Here is a 16,617-nt window from a genome sequence, read left to right as displayed (position 1 = left end):
AAGGAAGCTCACTGAACTCTAGTCCAGGGTGGATGTGGACCTAGGATGATGTGTCGGAGAGTCAATTTATTGCGTAAGTTCATTGGATTGCCCCGTATTTTACAGATATATTCCTCCCCCACCCATATAATTTGGCTTTTCGGAGGGATGTTCACTCACCTCCTGTATCCGTGCTTGGCCAGAGATCGATCCTATTTATAAAAGTTTTGTTCTTTGTAAATTTAGTTTTGATAAAATTGGATAAGTGGGAAGGGTCTCGGGTATCACTCTTGGATGAGAATAGGGGCCCTGGATAATACAAGGGGACACGAGAAGAAAATATGGTCCAAAGTGGGAATGGGCTGAAAAAGGTTGAGAACACTGTTCTAGTGAATACGTTTTTTTTCTTTCCCTTGCAACTTTCTGATCTCCAGCAACTTATTTTTTTCAGCTGTTGAGGTGTGAAAAAAGCATGCAACAAACATCCTCTTTTTAAGGGTCTTAATTTTTTTTTTTCAGGTGGTTCACCCCGATGGATATCTGAAAATAGTTTGCAGATTCAAGACTCTTCTCTCTCCTCTAACATCAGTGTTCGTTCTTAAAGAAAAGGTCACGGGGCAAACATTTGATCCGGTGGATAGAGAGAAAGTTGAACAAGGATTTCTTGATGCGCTTTAGCTGGTAACTGTTGGTATGTTTCATTTTAATTTCAGATGAATGGAAGGGGTATGAACTATTTTGGTCTAAAATAACAAAACAACAGTTATGTAGCTGCTGTTTGTTGTATTCTTTGTGGAGCGCATAGAAATCACAATTGTGTGGCTTTGTTCTTAAACACTAATTGAAATCCTTAAAGTGACTTGTCAAGTTTTTTTCTATATGTTGGAAAATTATTATAACCGATTATAATCTTAAGTCTGACCTTGAGTCTGATGTATAAAACCTTAAAAAAAATAATGAAATTATAACGTAAATTTTAATGGAATTTGAGGATATTCTTGATAGTTTTTACAATTATGCAAAATGATATATACAGAACGTAAGCACCCGTATTACCGTGCATTTTTCCTTTGATGATCTTTTATTTCGTTCGGGGGGAAGGGTGAAGTTCAAATATCAACTCTTTTCGATTTTTTCACCCACTCGATTTTTTTGCCGTAAAACCGAGCCCCCCCCCCCCCCCTCGAGAAGAAAAACAGTATTAATACTTCTGGTCGTAGCCAGAAATTTATTGAAGGGTGGGTACAACTGGTATTGAATTTCGAAGGGGAACCAAAGTATGGAACAATAGACTCAGAGCCGTAACTAGGGTGTTTGCCGTCCGGGGACAACATGATTTTAGTACCCCCAACATGTGGATGTTCGATAATTTTACAAGTTCTTTTTGTTCCCACTTAAAATTTGCCGGCTCCTAAAGTTTGCTGCCCAGTGTCTCTCTCTCTCTTCCCCCCCCCCCCCCCCAGTTACGGCCCCTGATGTAAGTATCATAGTGTAGGTCTGCCTGCTCTCTGCAAGGAGACTTTTAAAATGGGAGATCGGCTAGTATTCGCACCTCGATGTTGAAAAACCGCGGAAAACAATCTTCAGCCAACCATCACTGCAGAGCCGGAATTGGGGTTTTTCTCGAGGCGGGGCCGGATCTTGAATCCTGTGAACTATATGGCCGCAGAAGGCGCTAAATCAAAGGGGTCGATTTTTTACGGCGCCAACTGAATGAGGGGCGATTTTTTATCACTTAAATATTATTAGCTTATACTTGAAAAATGTCCCGAACCTGCCTTGTTTCGGGGGGGGGGGGGGAGGAGGAGGCACAGAGATTTTGAAATTTAAATAACGTAACACTTTATTTAATTTCTTGAACTTTGCTAGTTTTTTACTGCTCATTTTATGCCTAATAAAATATTATGTTGTAGATCAAGTAAAGTTGAACTGAAGCAAATAATTTGTGAACATTGCCACCCCAAAAATTTGCCACAGGGGCAGATGCTCTTCCCCCTACTTCTGGCACTGGATGGACTGAACCATGTTATTATATATAATAGCAACCACTTTCTCACATTTTGGGGGTCCAGTCCCCTCTCACTACAGCCTTGAAACCTCACCCCTTCTTGTGTATGCTACTGTTCTTGCCAGTGGCATCGGAGCCGTGGGTGCTCAAGCACCCACGGTAATTTGTGGCATGGATCCGAGCACCCCCAGAATTGATTCAGAAATGAAGATTTCCCATATAGAACTAAAGATGAGCACCCACAGTTTCGAAACACTTCCGACGCCCTTGGTTCTTGCTATAATACAACATGTGGATTAATTTGCCAGCATAACACAACCCCTTTATGAGCTGAATTTTCACATCTGAGGGGATTGAAAGATTGCTAATGTGGTTTTGATATTCAGAAAGGGGTAGTAAAGAAACCGTATCCAATTATGTGAGCTTGTGAAGCTCCTTGAAGAGTTTGGAAATTATTATCAAAAGGCAACTGGTGAAGCTAATGGATGAGAATAATGTACTGTTGGAAAACCAGCATGGGTTAGTCATGTGTAACCAATCTCCTTTCTTGCTATAATCATGTGACTAAGGCTTTTGGCAAAGGCAAAAACATCAGTGTTGTCTATCTCGATTTCCAAAACACATTCAAATCGGATCCAAAATGGTAGACTCTTAAAGTGTTTTACATGAGATTGGGGGGAGGGGGGGCAACTTTTTAAATTGGGATAGATAATCTTGGTTTGCTTGATAGGTTACTGCGGTTATGATGAACAGGAAATATTTGGATTGAAGTGGTAATACAAGTGGGGTGCCACAAGGAGTATCCTTTTTTAGCTTGCTATCTATATTTATGCGATGTGTAAATTGAGAGAATAAATAAATTTTTCCGACATGAGAGAGACCATGTTTTCTCTGGGGCGATGTGCTTAACACTTTTGGGTTCATGATTTTTTAAAAATGCTTGAAATATATACATCTCAACAGTTTTTTAGCTAGAAATTTCAAACTCTTTTCTTTCATAATATAGCAGTTATTTAAAGGTACTAATAATTAATATTTAATGAGAAATAATTAAAAGAAGTATGTTTTAGCCTTTGAAAAAAGTTTTGCATAAGAAAATATCATCATTTTTAAACATAAAATTTCAAACAATTCCTAAATAAAAACTTATCCAAATGTTGTATAAATATATAAAATTGGTTTTCATTTAAAAAAAAAATATTATCTTGTCATCAACAAACAATGCTACCTTACCTAGGAAGAGGAAGACAAACGTGTTTTAACTATACTTCTACATTATTTCATAAAGCTACAAGCTACATTCATTGGCTGCTGCCATCTATATATATATTTTTTTGGAACTAGAATATTTAAGTTTAAAAACACTGGGAACATATAAGTTTTTATCTACTAAAGTACTACCATTTTATAGCTACTAAAGTTAAAAGTTGAGTCTGACCCGGGCTTTGTTCATTTGAATAAAAATGACATTCTGAGTCAGGCTCAGGCCCGAAAGTGTTCAATTGCGCAAGCGACAGAGCCTGGCCGTGTTCGGTGAGTAAGCAAGCTTGCTATCTATGAAATTGATAAGGAGTATTGTTATGATTGTTAACACGAATTCGCCGATGAAGTGAAACTAATATGGGGGGGGGGGGGGGTAATTGGAATCCAAGTGATAGCAAGATGCTCCAGGTGGACTTGAATATAATTAAAGCTAGGGCAAATGAATAGAGTATGTCTTTTTTAGTACTTGGCAAGTGCATGGTCGCAACAATGCTTGATTGAAAAAAATTAATATTTCACTTAAGAAGAGTTGAATGGTAAAATTATTCCCAATGCCACTAGGATCACTGATTCCAGGATTCTCATTCGTGAGAGGCTCATGTTTTCTGTACATTGTTCCACAGTAGTAAAAAAAAAACAAATATAGTGATATCTTGACTAATGAAAAGATAATTTATTTCTTAATCACATTTCTCTCTCTTTCCAAGCCGAAATGAGATTTTCCACATGTTTCTATGGAAAAGTGTTTAATTCATTCTATGAACTGCATGAAATTTTGAAGTAACTCTCATAGAACACTAAGAAACACTTTATAGTGCTTCTTGGTGTAAGAAACTGACTGAAGGCTGAGATAAACAACTTCACAATTGGGTGATGGAGAAAGTTAAAAAAGATGAAAAACTGAACATGTGTTTTTATTTTACACTATGTATACTATCACTACCTCCTTATTCTATGTATACTGTACTGTAGAATATTGAAGATGGAGTGATGCTATGCTGTCAAGTTTTTCAGTCATAATGAAGATAAAATGCTATGTGATAGTCTGCTCATTTCCCTCTGACTTACATGCAAATGGAAATAAGTTTTTAGAATGTCCATCACCATAGAAACAACATTAAAATTTTGTAAAAAAAATGTTCTTTCTTAAAATCAAGTGATGGCATCATTATGGCATCAGTGCTGAAAATGAATGAAATTTTTGTTTTGTAAATTATGTTTTGAATCTCATACCTTCAAAAAAAAAAAAATCAAGTGCTTTCATCTAAAAAAAGTTTTTTTTCTATTTAATAAAACCGATGCTCCCAGTGGGGAGCATTGGCTATTAAAAGGTTAAGAGAAAATGCACTTTCAAAAAAGTCTCTCCTTGATAGAGTTTCAGTCTCAAAAAAAAATGATGTACATTCCACATTTTTTAAATGAAAAATTCAAAGTTGAATTTTTGAAATAAAATTTATCTTAAATTATAGCCAATGACTTAATGGTTCATAAATGTTTTTCACTTTTATTTTGTAATAATATATATATAATTGGGTTTTAGGGCTGTGAATGCCATGGATTTTGTCCACTCATAAATATGATTATTTCTGCTGTTTTTACTCCTTAAAATAATGAAACCAACTTATTTCTTACGCATATGCTGAAAAAGGGAGAAGTTCTAATAAATTTTTTGTCATTTGATGATTTTTCATAATTTTTTCAAAATAGCATGTAGAAATGTTTATTTTTTACATGTATTTAGATACTTAAAATCAAAACATTTATTTCTGACAGACAATGGGTTGGTAATTTATAACTTAATATTTTAGTTTGAAGTGTTCAACTTTTTTGCCTGTGAACTGCAAAAATGCTAAACGCCTGTAACAGAGTGGACACCATTGTAACAGAATGGACAGAATCGTTTAAATGAGAAAAAGATATCCCAAATCTTCTAAATAAGCCATACAAATACTTTTGTTCTCTCAGCAATTATATACAAAATGTGTCCTAAAGACTCAACATTTGAAATATGTCCACGCCATGAGGAAATTCAAAAAACACACGCCCCCTGATAGTTTGAATTTTGGTCCAAATTTTTTAAATCTGGTCAAAATGGACACTGGACTTGCTCACCTGTAGGTATATTATATCATCAGGATGATTTTTCTTATACTACAAAATTTTTTGTTGAAATTGAATAGTAATTTGATGTTGGTATAAATCTTGCATTTATGCCTCTCACTTTAGTGTTTCAGAGCAGATTGGGGAGGGGAGTACACCGGAAATAAAACTGATGTAGGAAAATAATGGTTCTGTCCCATAAAATATTGGATGTATTGCCATATAACAATCTTTACTCATACTAAAATGCCCCTTTTGATACATCTTGTATCCTGTGCCTGGCAGTGATTTCAACAATCTAATACTTAACTTTGGTATTTAACTGAAAAAATAGCATGATGGACAATGTCATAAAGGGTTTAAATTGAATAGATATCATATTAAATTTAACTTAAAACTTAATACAAATACAACGCCACAACAGCCAAAATGCCCAACGAGGTGGCTGAGGAAAAGATGACCATAAAAATATGGATATCATACATTTCAAAAATACAGCAACCCAATTAAAAATGTGATTAACAAAAATTATAAACAATATATACACATGATAAAATATTATACATACCCATAAAGAATACTTATAGTTGTCTTATTCTAAGTATTGATAGTTTCTCGATTTACCCCAAGATGTTTATCATATTTTTTTTTTAAACGTGTCAATTGTGATACAATTTACTTCCTCCGAGGGTAAGCTATTCCATTTATTACAACCCTATTAAATAAAAATTCCCTGCGACACCATAACCTTGTATTGTCCCTCACCAATCGATACTAGTGTCCCCTTGTAAAAGCAGTCGATTGGCAGTGTACTAAAAGTTCATGGTCCATCCCATTGAAAATGTTGAACACTTCGATCATATCTCCTCAACGAGACCAAACATTCTATTTGCTTTTTTGACCACCGCTGAACAATGTTCAGAAAACCTAAGCTGCTCGTCAATGAGAATTCCCAAATCGGTGACCCTAGTTGCATCCGGCATAGTGACACCATTCAACTCGTAAGAGAACCGTGGGTTGTTCGAACCAAAATGAGCGACCATGCACTTATCAATGCTAAACGGCATGCTCCATTCATTTGCCCATGCTGCAATCCTGTTGAAGTTGCTCTCTCTGGAGCAACTCCCTATCACTTTTTTGATTCCCGATTACCCCATCATCTGCAAATTTGCTAGTAATCCCATCGATACCCTGATCGAGTTTATCGATAGAAAGTCAGGGGTCCAGCCAGACTTTTTGCACAGGGTCCTGTTTTTGTGAAAATGTACCTTATTTTTGTGAAAACGTTCAAAATAGCAGTGAAAGTAATACTAATTAAACAGCAACCTCATTTTCCTATTTCATTTCATTTTTATTATCATTTTCCTAGTTTTTGATGCACTCACAGCTTGTTTGTGTTTCTGGCTATATATATGCTTGTTGACACATCGTGTTGGGTGATCACCAAATTGCACCCCTTGGTCAATCCAGGGTCCCTTATCAAAAAATGTAGAACATATTTTGCAAAGAAAGCCAGATGCAGAAATGCTGTAACATAGCTTCTCAAAACGTGCGATGTTCAACAAATTCGGTACTTTTGGACCCATTTTTCTAGCTTCTGTAGATGAAATTTTCTTAAAATCCGGCTCTACCGACGAATTCGTAGCATCTTTCAGCGCTTCCGATAAATCAGCAATGTCTTCCACTGCTTTCGACGAATCGGTAATGTCTTTCGAAGGAACGGAATGTCTTTCAGCGCTTCTGATAAATCGGTAATGTCTTTAGGCGCCTCCGATAAATCGGTAATGTATCGCGCCGTTTCCAAGGTTTCGACAGCGTGGTTCGAAACCGATGAAGGAAGCAATGTTTCAGTAATTTTTTCCGGGTTAGCACAATTGGAATTATCTGTATCTGACGTCTTTTTGGTGACGTTTTCAGATCCTCGTTTAAAAAACGATGTTATGGAGCTGCATCCCCGAACGTCAGTTGGCCGTATTTTTTTAATGTAGTAATCACTATTCCTTGAATTTCCACCTGTTGGTGGTCGACCACGCTTCATATTAAATTTTCAAAAATGAAAGCGCAATACAGGAAAAAAAACGTGCACAAAAAATCCAATTCTACAATAAGCATCAACTACGCCGATTTTACGACTAACAAGAGGTTGTGATTCAAAGACCATTTGAGGAGAAGTGCGGGGCTAAAGCGTTTGTATAATGGCATAGGTTGTGCGATAAAATATCGGACGCGGTCAATCCGTGGTCAACCAGCGGGATGTCCAAACAAGAAGACTAGAAACAAGGAAAGCACGCTCTTTCTCCGATCGCCTTTTCAAGGTCATGTTTTCCGGTATCCAACCAACAACTTCTATAGATAAGATTACTCATCTATGGGGGAGGGGGTGGTGGTGTTGGGCCAACAATGCATGCTTAAAAAAAAAGATCAATGGCTTTCTATTACCACTAGGGTCATAACTGATAAGAATTTTGTCGCACAGCAGTCGCAAAAGTTCGTTTTTTACGACGTAATTTTCATGAAGGGTTCGTTTTCTGGAATTTTGTGATGGATCCGTTTATTATCCTCCAAATTTTGTGAAACATCCTTTTTTTAGCCCCGGAATTTTGTGAAGGGTCCGTTTTTTAGCGCCGGAATTTTGTGAAGGGCCCGTTTTTTAGCCCCGGAATTTTGTGAAGGGTCCGTTTTCCGGACCCAAATTCCGGCTGGACAGACCCCTGAAAGTGCAAAAGTATGGGGCCAAGAACACTTCCTTGAGGAACTCCACTTGTGATGTCTGTCCAGCCAGAGAATTCCCTGTTCACCATAACTCGTTGCAACCTATCTCTTAACCACGATTCTATCCAATTCAGCAAGTTGCCCCCAATTCCAATCTTGTGTAAACGCTTCAAGAGTTTACCATCTTGGACCCGATTGAATGCCTTCTGGAAATCAAGGTAAATAACATCTACATTTTTGCTCTTACCCAAAGCCTTAGTTACGTGCTCATAGAAGCAAAGGAGGTTAGTTACACATGGCTTCCCCTTCCCGAACCCATGCTGATTTTCCGACAATACATTATTCTCGTCTATCCACTTCACAAACTGCCTTTTGATGATAATTTCCAAAATTGTCGAGAGGGAGCTTGTTAACTCACTGGACGATAATTGAACACCGCTTATCTACTACCTCTCTTAAATATCGGAACAACATTAGCAAGTTTCCAATCCCTTGGAACGATACCCTCAGCAACACTACTGCTGTATATCTATGCGACTGGCCCCACCAATTTATTAGCACATTCCCTGGGATAGATATCATGTGGTCCTGGTGTTTCGCTTGCACATACATTTCTTAGAAGATTTAGGACCTCCACTCTTCTACTTGAATATCATTGAGGGTTTTATTACCCAAAGCAACACCCCGTGTATCGAATATCATTATCTCCATTATAAACAGATGCGAAAGTCATTGAAAGCACTACACATGCCTACATTTCTCTCTAACGTAGAGCCTCCTATCAAGAGGGCGCCAACTGTCCCCTTACATCCATTATTGACGTATCGAAAAAATGATTTCGGGTCAGAGCCAATGTTATCTGACAACTTAGATTCAACTTCCTTTTTACTATCCCTTATCACCCTCTCAACACTCTTCTTTTATCAGTAAACAATAATAGGTCACCTCGTCCACTTTTATACTCTCTGAATGCTCTGTTCTTTTCAAGATAAAGGTTACACATTCTATCCGTGAACCATAGAGGGTGTGCAACGTAGGCTTGCATTTCCCGGTTGTTTAATATTTTTTTCCCCCAGTAACCATTGAATGGATGACAACAATGAAAAAGGCAAGATTTTGATTAAACTATAAGCATTTATTCAATTATATATTAACTATTAATATAACGCTTTATCAACAATTAACACAGTTAAACCTTTCTCTCAATATTATAACAGAACAATAAAACAGAACGGTCTCACCGCCATGTCCAGATTTTCACGTATTAGTTCACATCGTCCGATAGACACTCCCATGTGTCTACCTCACAGCAGAAGATTCCCTGACACCAGCTTCAGACGAGTTTGGTGTCTCCAAACACGTTGAGGTCACAGCTCAGCCACTGTGTAGGGAACTGGAGGCGAACGTCCACGGGTAGGCGGTCTGGCCACTAACCAATCCACTGGCGACGGGATCACGACGACATTGGGTTTTCGCATGAAGACCAGCGATGAGACGGGTGAGGTGCCAAGGGCACACCTCTACAGTTTCAACACATTATTTCAGAGAGACAATCTAGCTCACACCTCAACAGGGTGTGACGCCTTAGTGATTAAGACAAGATGTTAGTCGGAGGAAGGTAGAAGTGACTGTTCGTGCAGATCTGTCCAGTTTTTATACAGAAGCATTCCCACAATGCCCTAAGGCAGAACCAATCAAAAGATCGAAGGTGTGGTATCGAGCTTGCATCTAATTTGCATAATTTCATGAGAGAAAAGAAAATATTGTAAAAGTTATAATACTGAATCTGGCAATCAAACATACCAAATTGTGGCCGATCGGCAGACACGCGATGGATCCCGGAGACAAAAAGGCAAAATATACTAAAATGACTAGGATAAGGACAATTTCCGCGAGGGCCTAATGGTAATGTTACAGGTGCGATATACAAATACGCTTTTTTCGAACAAAGAGTGTGACATCGTGCAAAACAGAGGACAGCTTCATACTAAATTCTTCCCATTGACTTACCACCCCTACTGATTCCAACCGGTCTTTGAAAACTTCCGCTAACCTTCCTCTCAAAACATCAAAGTTAGTTCTTCGAAAACAAGGAACCAGTCTTTTGTTATCAACCTTACCCGAGGAAAAGTTACAGTGAAATCTGACTATATACGATGATCACTGGAAAAAAACTCTTCCCCCACCGATACATGTTCAACTAGATCCTCAGAACTAGTAAGAACTAAATCCAAAATAGCAGTACCCCTAGTGGCTTGCGATACATGCTGATACAAAAAATTTTCGAGCACCAACTTAAAGTCTCTTTCATACTGATCTCTAGATGAAAGGTTCTCCCAATCAATACCTGGGTAATTGAAATCCCCTAGTATGAGAACCTTCTTACGCTTACACATGTAGGAAATTTCATCATGCAATTTGGCGATGTTGTTTGAATCCCTATTCGGTGGATTGTAACAAACCCGAACAATAAGTTTATGACGTCTTTTGTTCTGAATCTCAACCCATATAGTTTCAATATCACTTCTCTGCACGTTACACTCTCTAGCCTTCAAACATGATTTCACGTATATCAACACTCTACCCCCTTTCCTATCAGATCTATTTCTCAAAAAAGTATCGTATCCTGAGATGTGTAAGAAAGATTCATCCTCATCGTTTGCCCAAGATTCTGTAATGGCTATAAGATCCAGGCCCTCCACAAATATCATAGTTTCTAAAAAATCTTTCTTATTACCCAAGCTCCTGGCATTTATTAGCACACATTTTAATTTGCCCGGTGATTTAGTGTCAATTGAGAAGCCATCCAAGTCAGAGGTGGGTAATTCCCCGCCAGTACTGTTACGTACGATTAAATACACAACGAAAATTAAAAAAATTGAGAGCAATATAGTAAAAAAAAACACTTATCTCGCAATCCAACGTGTGCTAGAAAAAAGAAAAACTGCAGAATATGACCCAAAAATAAACAACACGCTAAGTAAAACTCACGAGAACAAAGAAAAACACCGAGAAAGACACAAAATGCCGCACTGACGTTACGGATAATTCTTCAGTAATCCCCCGGCAACGGTTTCGGATAAAACTGCTGCTATTCATCTGTGAGGGGAGTGCGATAAAAGCATGTCCGTTCCCAACCACGGCGGAGATGAGAATGAACTTAACTTAAAATCTCTTAGCTAAGAAAAAATTACTATAAATCATAGTTTCTATTCTGTTGTGTTGCTTTAACATGTAACAGAGTGAACTCAGCCTAAATTATTATTTTTTCATTAAAAATTTAAATGATTTATAATAACATTTTGTATTTTGAAGCATATATCGCCATGTACCATCACTTGATGTTGATATAGATGGGAAAACAAATATTTATGATGATGACGTAACGGAGTGGACATTCACAGTGAAAAATCTAGTAGGCTACTAAAGACATAACATGAATCTTAAGTCGTTTTTCAAAATTCAAATCCAAAATTGTTGGTCAAGCATTAAAAGTGAACCTTTCAATGAGCTCAAAAGTGTTACCAGATTTAAACTGATATAAAAATATATTTCCCAAATGACCATAACAGAGTGGACATTTTAAGATGAGAAAAATATTGGGACACGAACGAAAAAATAGTTTTTCATGAGAAAAAAAATATTTTTTTTCTTCAAAATTTTATTGCCAGCTTTATTCATCTATGGCACATATATAAAAAATGATTCCAAGTTTTTTGAAATAAAATATCAGATTTGCACCAAGTCTGTTTAACACTTTTTTTCAAGCTGGGACAGCTAGATTTTGAGGGTTTGCTACAAACAATGATTTAAAAAAAAATTGGATATGATCTCTTCTCTTCTGAGACAAGTTAAGAAATACCATAGCACAGAGAATTAAATGAAGAACTATAAAAAATTAAAATGACTATCTGAAGTTTTGTAAAAGAAATGATAAAATCTTGGAAAGGGTTTGTACGCTTTTTTTTTGGGAAAGAAAATATAATATCTTGGAAATGTTGCTTGTACACTTCTTTTGGGAATCACCCATATATGGTAAGACACTTTGTCTCAAACTGAATGGTCTGAAAATTCTAGTTTATCTTTCTCATTTGCATGTATGAGACAGAAATGAGCTGATCACATCACATAGATTGTTGCCGACAACCCTATTGGAAGGGCTTGACAAATCCTAGGCGCCAAGTCACCATGGTGATTACAAAATTATTATTGTGCCCAGAATTTTCTTTGTGTGGTTATTAAATTCAAATCTGAGGACAATAAAAAAAAAATTTGAATTTATATCAGCATAAGCCTATCTATTAATACTGAAAGTGGTCACAATGTCATGGTAAAGTGGAAACAGTATTTTTGACTAGTTTTTATGGATAAAAGTGTTTGGTTTTTTGTTTTTTTTGCTTATAAAATTGTTCTGGTGCCTTGATCTTATGTGATTTGTCAAGGCCTGCTGAATGGGTTATGTACCTTAATATAAAATAAAAGATCTTCACAGATTTGTCATTTTCCTTTAAATTCTTCATTCAATCATGAAGTTGTTAATCTCAGCCTTTGTTCAGTTTTTACATTCTTCAGTAGTTCTTAGTGTTATAAATAATAAGGTAAGTGCACTAGTTGTGGACCATGCAAAAGTAGTAGGCCACTTGTTTTAAAAGTTTAAAAAAACAACAACTTTTAAGATCAATTATAAGAAAAAACTTGTTTCTACCATATAGCATGTTTTTAGTTTGTTGAAGCTGGATGAACTTTTTGTGGGAGTTGCTTCAACTGATTCTTAGCACTTTTCTTAAGACATGTTCGTATTAAATATTTTACCCCTCCATGGGTACATTTCATTTTGTTTTAAAGTATCATTATTTCATATCAGTACATTCTGAATATTTTATACATAATGGTTTAAAGAGATGAAATTTATGACATATATATATATATACACACATATTTTTTTTTCAAAGGGGTAACTCACTTTAAAGTCAATAATTTTATTAAGTAAAATTTATCTTATAATTTTTCAACAATACGTAGAACAAATTGAACAATTTTCCATAGAAAGCTGTAGAAAATCCTGTTTTGGCTAATGAATGTGATTCCTGAACAAATTATCTTTACGCTAGCCAAGGTATCACAGTACATATAGAGGGATCAGAAGCCAATCTGTGTAAGTCAATGAACATTAAAAGTGAGATGAAAGGATCTTTTTAATTTGTGGTCAGTGTAAGTGACACTATCTGCTGTTGAAATATAAATATAGCAACTTGAATGCTTTGTCAAGTGAAAGTTTTAACAATGAAGTGTCATTACTATTCAAAACCCATTTTTAGAAATTTGACGTACACTGATTTGCTTCTGAGCCCTCTATACATTAAAAATATATGTTTTTTTTTGGCATCCTTTTTATCTGAATTAATGGAAAGAAAAGTTTGAATTTTTTTGCTATTTATTTCAGGTTTCAAAGTTGGAGAGAGTTAAAATGTATGTGCTTGAAGATGAAACTTATTGGAAAAATACTTTCTCTCTCTGGTTGAATGAATTCTTATGAATTTATGTAAGTGCCAGTAAAGTTATTTGCTTGAATAATTTCATGTGAGATTGAATAGTGACTGTGAGAGAAACAGCAATACTGTCATTGTTTTAAAAAATGCAGAAAGTTTTAATCACTAACAATTTTGTTTCATTCATACAAATGCCCAAAATTGACATTTAAAAAATTAGTTTGAAGATACTGCAGAGTGTTCTCTTGAATAAAAGACATGCAGTATAATCATTGCAACTGAACACAAAGATATTAGAATGTAGAAATGAGCAAATTTTAATGAAAATATGTCCAATTTGTGCAAACAATGCAGGAAATGTGACATAAGGAAAAAATTATGAATGAAAAATAATAGAAACATTTTTTAGAGTAAAATGAAAATTGGAAGATATATATACAGAGAGTCCTGCTCATGTATAGCATAAATGTGTCAGCCAAAGTGTTTCACTTTTTTTTCAGTTTCTATGTAGACTATTAGGGCTGTGGAAGGTCAGCGAAGTTTTTTTCCATTGATAATATTTTGATCTACTCAGGTTCATTTTTGACGAAGTGTCAGCCATTATAGTCATTAAGAGTTTCTGGGAATAGCTTTCATTCAACCCTTTATGGTCACGTATATATTTGAATATACATGGCTAATACATGTTCAAGAAATCCATTACAAAACTGATTTCTTCTCTCTTTTTGTATTTTAGAAAGTACATCTTTTAATATTATTTCAGTACAAAATATGTCATATTATATACATAATAGTACTTATATACTATATAAGTACAAAACTTTTTTTTACAAAAAGAGTCTATGCCCTGTCTGTGCAATTTTTTGAAGGTGCAGAAATTTTATGTGTTCAGAGATCCATAAAAGCACACCTAATTGGAATTGGACATAAAATTCAATGTTAAGACTCTTCAACTTTGCTAAGCAAGATTATCTGTTTAACATAAAAATCAAGGCAAACTATGTCATGCCCTTAATTAGCCATTTTTTCTAATTAAAAAATTCACTGATTAATTACATTGCTGTGTTGTATTATTTCAATTAAAAATATTCCAGTAGCACCAATTTATACCAGTTTTTATAAAAAAAATTTCAATTTTTATGTGGTGAGCCATAGAGGGTTAACACTTTGGTTGGTAAGGTAGTCTGAGACGTTCTCCATATGGTTTATGCCTGGAGATCTGACACAAGCCAGTCTATTTTCAAACATCTTCATTTTATAGAATGTTATTACCATATCCCCTTGAGTAACTTTTGCTGCCTACTTGACACCTCGGGTGTGTCATTAAACTGCTGTTTATCTCTACTTTAGAGTGAATATACAAATCTTGTGGAAGGTCAGTGAAGGTTTTTTCCATCGATAACATCTTGGTCCACTCAGGTTCATTTTTGATGAAATGTCAGCCATTATTGTCATTAAGAGTTGAAAAAAAATCAAAATAGGAGCTTGAGACTGCTCTGCATTCAAGCAATCTACTGCAAGTTGCATTTAAAACAAGTAAGTGACATGCTAAATGCATTACAAACTGAGATAGCACATGCCATTTACTGATAACAGAATGCAAGTAATTTGCATTTTGCTGAGTTCATAAAGTATACTCAATTTGTGAGTGTCTGTTTCTGGTCATCTGACATACTATATGTTTCCTCTAACTCTATCATGTATATTAGCTTATTGTTTGAAAAAATTCTTATAATTTGGTCGAAGTGAACAAACAAATTGCTGCAACATGAAAAAAAAATTCATTTTACTACATTAGTGCTTATATCGTTCTCAAAATTTATAAAAATAATCAAATAAAATTTATAAAATCTGGGTTGGGATCTGTACCATTGCAATATAGATTACAATGTTTCTCAACCACTGGACCCTGACATCAGTCAAACTGGGCCGTGAATGATTCACTGTCTTATTTTCTCCTATTTATTCCCTTATTTGTCGTGTATATGACAGGCTGAAAAGAAATCCACTGGGCCACAGGCTTTCAAAGGTTGAGGACCACTAATCTATTGTACTGCATAAGATTAATTGTTAGAGATCAATAAAGCCAGTATTACACTATAAAAGTTTGATAAAATTTCTTTTATAAAATGACAAAAATCTTTTATAAATTTTATATTCAAATTTTTTTATAAAATTTCTTTTATAAAGGAAATGAACCACATTACACTATAAAACATTAATATAAAAAATTTTTTGCAAAAGTTTTTGTCAGTTTGTCAGTCTTCGTTAGTGTTGTGCTGTTACTGGTAGTAGTTATGGATGGAGAAATTTTTTTAACCATTTGCTAGGGGGGGAAATTTATCATTTGCAATCTCTGTAATGGCTTCGGTTTTAAAAACATGAAGCTTCTGTGGATGCAGAAGTGTCTGAAGTGTTTGTAAACTGTGGGTGATCGTCTTATATCTGAAAAATTTCTGGATCAATTCTGGGAGTGCTCGGATCCATGCCACAAATTACTGTGGACTCTTGAGCACCCCTGCTTCGACGCCACTGTGTGGATGATTGTATTGGATGAAATAATTTGCGGAAGAAGCTAATTATTTTGATGCATTACATATATCAGGGTACGCAACTCAATGAATAATGAATATGTCAGTTTATGAAGAAGTTGAGGAATACACACACAATACCCAGAGTGAATGTTTAGCGACTAAAAATTGTCCATGTTTCATCATATTACTTATTGCGGTTAATTATTATTAGTTTATGAATAATAATTTAAAAATTATAAACAAATAATGAATTAAACCAAATAACCACCATGATGAGGTTTTGACACTATTTAAGTAATTGATGCTCATAATTAATTTACTCCTACCAGTTAAAGCCGTTTTAAATGAATTAATTTAACATCCTTAATTTAATAGTGCCCCACCCATCTTGATTAATTAATAATTGTTCAATAGTTATAATTACTAGTGCGAATAACACTCATTAATTGAATTAATAGTAATGAGTATTTAAGTAAAACTTATTTCGTTATGAGATGGCTTACTGACGCGCAGGGGTGCTGAGTGCGCTTCG

General features: G+C 35.4%; 1 protein-coding gene across 5 annotated transcripts in view; it reads left to right on the top strand.

The window, feature by feature from the left end:
- LOC149074634 (tripartite motif-containing protein 2-like) overlaps nt 1-16,617 on the top strand; it is a 78,614-nt gene that overhangs the window by 32,810 nt on the left and 29,187 nt on the right. For 4 of the 5 annotated variants that reach the window (XR_016194490.1, XM_089247026.1, XM_089247028.1 and 1 more), the window contains exons 2-3: nt 499-670; nt 13,506-13,604. The gene's annotated coding sequence lies outside the window, so the exon portion shown is untranslated. Of the gene's footprint in view, nt 1-498; nt 671-13,505; nt 13,605-14,901; nt 15,088-16,617 lie in introns of all 5 variants that reach the window. The other variant, XM_089247029.1, reaches the window with a different exon arrangement.

The sequence above is a fragment of the Pholcus phalangioides genome, unplaced genomic scaffold (assembly GCF_987345545.1).
Source record: "Pholcus phalangioides strain wild (caught in Gottingen) unplaced genomic scaffold, Ppha-v1.0 ptg000017l_1, whole genome shotgun sequence".
Classification (NCBI taxonomy): domain Eukaryota; kingdom Metazoa; phylum Arthropoda; class Arachnida; order Araneae; family Pholcidae; genus Pholcus; species Pholcus phalangioides.
The sequence above is the reverse complement of the archived record's forward strand: the minus strand, read 5'-3'. Positions and strand labels throughout refer to the sequence as shown.